General features: G+C 45.8%; 1 non-coding gene across 1 annotated transcript; it reads right to left on the bottom strand.

The window, feature by feature from the left end:
• Window positions 1–6,014: 6,014 nt before the first annotated feature.
• LOC118998878 (small nucleolar RNA SNORA2/SNORA34 family) lies at window positions 6,015–6,155 on the bottom strand. The gene has a single exon (XR_005068965.1). It is a non-coding gene; the product is annotated as a small nucleolar RNA SNORA2/SNORA34 family (small nucleolar RNA).
• Window positions 6,156–7,473: the final 1,318 nt, after the last annotated feature.

The following is a 7,473-nucleotide window of genomic DNA, read 5'->3' as shown; positions in this document are numbered from 1 at the left end:
AAAATAAGTCTTTTTAATTTAAAATTGCAAATACTTTTGGTAAAAATTGCTGTCATGCAGCTAATCGAATCTTCTAAAATTGGATCTACGGTAGCAAGTGGTAGATTTTGCCACCACCGTCCATTCCCAGGAGAGCACAGATCGTTGCCCGTGTTGTTAAGTGAGATGATCCCAGGCCCAGGATTGGTGCATGACACCTAGTAAGATTCAGTAAGTATTTGCTGAATGAATGAATAGCCTGTAGGTTGTAAAAGGAGTTGGAACATAGGGCAGAGAAGGGGGGCTGCAGAATAAAAAGGCCAATGGAAGACAAGAATTGCAAGAAAGACTTTGCCGACGGCACTACGCTGCACACTCCGGGACTCACCCTGGTCCCCTTAGGCCGTCTCCGGTTTGCTGCCTGTCCCTCCCAGCTCCAACGTGCTTTTGCTTCTCAAGGCCTGAAGCTGCTGCTCCCTTGGAGGACAGGCCTTGGGCTGCGACTTGTCAGCACTGCAGATTCACCTGAAGGACCGGGCTGAAGCTGCTCTCCCCATCATAGTTTTCCCCATTGTCCACTTTGAGGACACAGGGACACAGAGTGGCTAACTAACTCATCTTTGTGCGTTCGAAGACATAGCCCCACCTTGAACTGGGTGTCCCTGACTGTCCTCCCTGAGGGGCCTGGAACGCTGTTCACTGTCCCTCCTCCTGGTGTCAAGAATGGGCAGTAAAAAAATAGCATAGACAAACCCAGGAAGTAGAGCAGGTTAGAAGCCGCATAGGGAGCGTGGCTGGGTCACCCCTGCCCAGAGTGGATGGAGCCAAAGCAGAATCAGGAGGGTCAGGGAGAAAGGTCCCCCATATGTAAACATGGGGGCAACATTAGAAGTGCAGTCCAAGGTCTGCCTGACAAGGGTGTGCTGAGCAGAGCAAAGCCAGGACCCTCCTGTGGAAGCCACATTTGGGTCTTCGTTGGAGAGCCCTTGGTCTAACTCCGAGAGACCTTCTGGTCTTCAAGGATGCAAGATTGGAGTGATGTGTAATGCCTATTTTCTTTGCTAAGGTAATTTTGCTTGTGGAAGAGGAACAGCTTAATGTACACCCAGAGCTATGTCAAAACATTCTTTTGGTTTAGCATAGACCCAATCGATAGTTGTGGGAACAGTAAGTGGACAAATGGATGACTGTGAAGAACAGAGTTCCCTAAGGGCAAGTGAGCTCTCTCAGCAGCCTTAGGGGCCATTGGAGACAATGACAGAATGATGCAAATGACATTCCTGGAGGTTCCAGTGTCCACAGATGGTACAGTGATTCTCTGAGTTGAGTATGTGGAGGGAATGAGACAAGCCCAAGCAGGACTGTGACTCCAAGTAGACGGGGTCAGATGCGGCAGACAAGACTCCCGGGGGTGCCAGGAAGAGTGGTGTTAGACTCACTTGGCAAGGAAATCAGGAAAGTCAGCCCAGAGGGAGTGCATTTGAATTTGCTACGGAAGAAGTAGTATTTCAATAAATGGGGATGTGGGAGTGGAAGCAGAGCTGGGGTGGGAGAGGCGGGCGAAGAGAAAGCAGAGCCAACCAGGCAGGAAGCGTGAGATGACAGGTCTAGTTGGACTGAAATGTGGATGCTGGTGAGAAACATTGGAACACTGGGTTTGAGAGAGAGGTTGATTGTGAGCTTAATAAAAAGGATTTTCAGCCTTGGCTGGTGTTGCTCAGTGGATGGAGTGTGGGCCTGTGAACCACACGATCTCAGTTTGATTCCCAGTCAGGGCACATGCCTGGGTTGCAGGCCAGTTCCCAGCAGGGGACTCACGAGAAGCGACCATACATTGATATTTCTCTCCTCTCCTTCCCTTCCCCTCTAAAGATAAATAAATAAATAAATCTTTTTAAAAAAGGATTTTCAGTGTTGTGGTGATTTGAACCGGCCGTTGTACATATTCTTGCCTGAAGGCTGGGCACCTCTCGGTGCACACAGACTATTGGGAATGGAAAACAAAAGGGCGGCTAAAAGGGCGGCTTTGCCGGTGTCCTGGACCTCAGGAGCACTCTCATTATTGGGCCTCAAAGATGTGTGAATTAGAACAGCCTTAGAAGCTATAAAAGGGTATGAACCAGTAAGCTAAGGCCAGAAATGTAACCTTGGCAAGAGTTTAAAAAATAAATTGAATATTACTCTGTGCCCAATTAAACACAGAGTAGCAAGGTGGAAATGGAAATTTACCTGCGGGCTGGATAGCTTCCTCCCAGATTGTGACAAAGCTGAGTGCATGGGGCAAATTTCCCCAAAATGGCTGCAACAACAGCTCCCACATGTTTTTCCAGTAATGTATGGCCTTCCCAGTCTCCACCAGGACAGGCGATTTATTCCTGCACACCCTGGAATGTGGGCGGGCCCCATAGTTGCTTTCATCAATAGGATACTATGGAAACAACGTTGCCACAGTTGTGAGTGAAGCCCTTGGCTGGCCTGGCATCCTCTGCTTCCTCTCCTTCGGAATGCTCCTGAATGCTCCCGGAATGCTTCTCTGGAAACCCAGCCACCATGCAGCCAGAAGCCCAAGTCGCAGAGAGGGGCTCACACCAGTCCACAACCACCGCTGGGCCTTCATCCCTGCAGGCCGTGGAAGTAGACTGTATGGGAAGTCCAGCCCAGGGGCATCTTTGGGTGACATGATCTCATGGCCGCAAGGACATGAGAGGCTTTGAGCAAGAACCACTCCGCTGAGCCCAGTCCACTCACAGATCAGTGAGGGATCACAATGAATTGTTATTTGAGCTGGTAGGGTTTGGGGTGGTTTGCTCATCAACAGTAGGTTCCTGGGACACCAAGACCAGGACACACTGTAGGTGCAGGCCCGTGGTGGTGACGGTGATGGGGCTGGGCAATGTGAGTGGTCAGAGGATCGACGACTCAGGAAGAGCAAGGCAGCCCGGGTGCAGGCCCGCGGTGTGGGGGTGGGTGAGTGGGCAGAGGCTGGGCTGGGGCTGTCACCCTGAGCCCTCGCCTTCTCACTCGGGAAGTGGAAATAAATCCTCCCCAGGTGTTGGGAGGACTAAGCAAGAAGGCATAAATAAGGCACCTTACACACTGCGAACCTTCCCCAGAAGGGACCCTTGTGATTTCCTACGGATGGTCGGTTGTTAATGATTCGTTAGAATTTGAAGGTGGCGCATCAGGGATGAGTTTCTCCTGGGAAGGGTCTGCTTGCTCCGACTCCAAGAAGTGCGTCTTAAACCGCCCTCCTGGGATCTCCCTGCCCTGCTGCAGTCCTGAGAAGTTCTCTCCAGCCATTTATTCAGGCCTTCCTTCCTTCACCCAATTATTACTTGGATGTCAATTACCTGCAATCAGTGCTGTAGGTATTGGGCCTAGAGCAGTGAGCAACCCTCTGATCGCCTTCCCTCCTGGAGCCTGCAGTCTGGTATCGGGTTTATGGTAAAATGTTGCCAACAGTCTTAAGCTATTGGGGGCAGTATCAGGTTCAAGGGTCAGCTAGAACTGGGTTCACACCCTGATTCTGCCGCTTACCAACTGTGAGACCGGGAAATTCAAATTTCTGTGCCTCCGTTTCTTCAACTCTGAAGTATAATAATGAATAATAATAACAACAACAATAATTATTATTATTTCACAAGGTTGTTAACAAGGGCCAGATGAGTTAGCAATGCATGTGGAACGAAGACAGATACAGAATAAGCTGTCACGATAAATATTATTTATTATCATTATTATCTTGTTTCTGTTAAGTAGTTCCTATATCTCTTCCTGTTTTCTGATCAATAACGTGTTCTCTATGCCACTCGGTGTGGTGACTTTCTCTTTCTTTTCTCTTTGCTGTAGAAAGAAGTGTAGTAAAGGATTCGTGACACATGTTTTCCCACCAACGTCATTCATGCCTGGCAAGTTTGAAAAAACTCATCTAAATTAGCCCCTAATGAGATTATAAAGCCACAGATTGTCTTGGCAATTGTTCAGTTGATGCTTGAACCTAAATGAAGGGTTTTACTTATCTCCCTGAGGTTGTAACCCCAAGAAGATCAGTCGGTGAGCAGGGAATTCTGTGAACGCCAGCAGAGCGAGGGCCCCGGACCCAGTGGCCCTACCCACACCAGGCATGGCGTTCTCTGGAGTTAGGTCACATGGAGGCCTGAGAGGACCTATTCTATAAAGTTAGGGGAAGCAGGACTGACTATAATTCCTCAAGTTGGCTGCACTAGTGAATTAATGAAAAACCTGTGTAGGAGGCTTTCTGTTATGTCACAGAAATCCCAGGGCAGGCAGTTCAGGGAGGGTATGACATCAACATCGCATCATCAAGTGCGAATGTTCCCTGTGTCTTTCTCTCACCACCCTCAGAGTGTGGCTTCCCTTTCTCAAGGTCTACCTCCAGATACAAAATGACTGCCGCAACTCCAGCTATCATGTCCCTCATTCCAGGCAGGAAAAGGGAGCGTGGGGGGAACAAAGAGGTCCTTTTCCCGGCTGAGTCAGCCCTCCTTTAGAAACTTTTCCAGGGGCTCTGCTCAGCAAGTCCCACTTCCATCTCATTGCCCATGGCAGAGTGCAGAAGTTGTCCCTGGGGTGTTGCGCTGTGTCAGGAAGGACTGAGCTGAACCCTCTGTAATGAGGTTGAATGGGCGGCTGCCGTGAAAGCCCTGTCCCTGCTGACACTTTGTCCTCTGACCTCCTTTTGAAGTAGAAACCATCCGGTATAAAATATCTGAAGTCCTTAATTATCACAACACTTCAAGCCTTGAAAGTAGGGACTCTTTCTCTGATTTCCAATGAAAAGCATAAATATTTAAACAGTCTTTGTCTTCTTCCTCTGTTCCCAGAGGAACAGAGGAAGAAGACTACCTTATCCCCAAACCTGAACTCCTGGATTAATTTTTAATAATGACAGTTCAGGGAAGAATTACAGCGTCTATAATTTTTTTAAAGTTGCTACATTCCTTGGTGGGTCGCTGTACATGTTCTAGCCCTGGGATTGCAGGTGATGCTTCCTGGGGGTCCTTTGTATGAATTTCATGTCACAAAGCCTGAAAAGTTAATGTTTCCTCCAAATGAGCACAGGACTTGTCAGGTTCTTAATCTCACAATGTCAATCACCCTATTTAGTTAAATAGAGTTTACATGAACTATTCCCAAGAGACTTTCAGGTAATTTACAAAATTGGGCATAATGAACAATAAAAACATTTGAGATAGAAATAAAACATTTAAAAAAGAGAGTGCCGAGGACAGAGGAATCAAGGGAAAAAAGAAAAAGGGCTCAGGGACACAAACAACAGTGTGGTGATTTGGTGGTTGCCAGGTGGGGAGGAGGAGTGGAGGTGGAAGGGGGTTGGAGGGGGATAAATGGTCATGAGAAATACAGTAAAACTAAACTATTAAATTAAAAAATAGAAACATTAGACCAAAAAGAATGTAAGGGTGGTTATGTTTCTTTTCTCTGACTTGCACAGAGGACATCAGGACATGAGGCTCCTTCGGCATAATGCTGCGTTGAAAAGTAATGCGCTTTCTCCAAGTGCTTTGAGATGCTGCCTGGAAAGGTGTTGTTATAAGCTTCCAGGACCATTGTTATTAGACACTGTCATTTGAACATAGCTTAAAGCATTTACATCCTACCTGTGATGTAATGTGAACTGGACGCATAATCTGTAGATTCAAGGGACAAATAACTCCCTAATGTAATAACACGCCCTGGCTCTAGCTCCACCCAGTAAGTAATTACCGGAGAAGTGAATGGGCTGAGTGCTGACACAGGCAATAGCCACTGAGGAGGGATTTTGCTCTCTTCCTTGATGATCTTTCTTATATTAAAACAGTTTTTCTTGATCCTGTTTTTAAAAATATGTTTCCCATTGCAGTTTACATTCTGTACTATTTTGTATTAGTTTCAAGTGTAAGCCCAGAGGTTAGGCAATCATATACTTTACAAAGCATTCTCTGTGATTTCCAGTACCCACCTGGCACCATACTCAGCCATAAAAAAGGAAAAAAATCTTTTTTTTCTTTTTTCCCAGATGTTTCTTTCTAATGAATTGACCATTACATTTCCTAAGCTCTGAAACGGCCAACGGACCATAGAAAGACATTGCTTTAGGCTCCTGCTTGAAACCAAAAAAAGGACAAAATCTTATAAGCACTTTTTTAAAGGCACTAGTGTGATAACAGCCTTAGGAAGCTGAAAGCCTGGTCAGCTTCTTAGAGAAGTGTTATTCAAACTGGGCTGGTGTTTGCTGGGCCTTGTTAGTATACCTTTTAAGGACGTGGGCACAAAGAAGGTCCTTTAAGATACCATCTCTGGCTGATGCTGCAAGAAGAGCAATAAGTGGTGTCTGTAGACAGAGAATGTTGTACAGGGAACAGGTCCAAAGGGTTGGATTGTAGACTATTTCGTCACTACCTGGCAGTGATCCCTTGAAAAAGTCATTTTGATCTTCCTGGATCTTACTTTTCTCTTGTATGAAATGCAATGATCTCTTCCAGCTTCATTAATTTATAAACTTATGAGATGCTGAACCTTAGGCATTGTCTGTGAGATCCATCCGCCCCGCACTGCGAGAGAATGGGCGGGACTATCTTCTGCTCCTGAGATGTGATGCGGTTTGTGCGTTTCATGATGTCTGTTCACTTCTTGTGTGTGGTAAGCATGAATCAATAATTAACCCTTGAATCAAGCTGAATCCTTTTGTATCCTATATCAAGTACATAAACAATAACTTTTTTGGGGGGTAAATAGTTACAAAACATATTTTAAAAATCTAAACGGAGGGAAGAAGTGGGTGGAGATTGGAAAGAAGTGGGCAGAACACATTTACTTTTGAAAAAAATTTACTTCAACTGTCTCTGCTTATTAAAGGCGAGGCATTCAACTTTGCATTACTGATTCCTGATTCACCAACACAGATTCAACACTCAACTGGTGAGTACATTTTGTTGCTTTTTAAAAAATGAGGATGCCTTTGGAGTGAGGTCTTTCAGATGTAACTTTGAAAAATGAAACTGGGTGTGTTTTAAATTGTTAAGATTAAAAATGGTCAAATGGTTTTGTCTTTGTTGTTAGGGCCCAAGGCCCTGTGCTTTGATGAGTGGGGATTACTCATAGCCTGTGAGTGATTTGAGGCAGGAGAGAGCTGAACTGTTGCTTATTTACTTCTTTAATCTGTGACAAGTTTCTGTAAACACAGGGCTTCTTTAAAATCTCCAGGGCTATAGAAAAAAGCACTGAACTAGTGGGAGATTATGGGCACACCTCCCCCTACTGGGCATAATTTGCAACTGCTTATTTGTATGGACCTTGCTGACAGGTGTGTGGATGGTGGAAGAAGGTTGGTTTCCCTGGAAATAGAAACCTTGGGATTCTAACTCTTGTTTAGGAGGTAGGGGGGAATAAAGAAGGGTGTGTGTGTGCATGCGTGTGCATGTGTATGTGTTTTTCTAGTGGACGGGAAAAATATTATAGATAAAGGCATGGAAG

Source organism: Sturnira hondurensis, unplaced genomic scaffold, assembly GCF_014824575.4.
Source record: "Sturnira hondurensis isolate 20B ecotype Veracruz unplaced genomic scaffold, ASM1482457v3 Scaffold0014384, whole genome shotgun sequence".
NCBI lineage: Eukaryota > Metazoa > Chordata > Mammalia > Chiroptera > Phyllostomidae > Sturnira > Sturnira hondurensis.
This window is presented reverse-complemented; position numbering and strand designations above follow the sequence as displayed.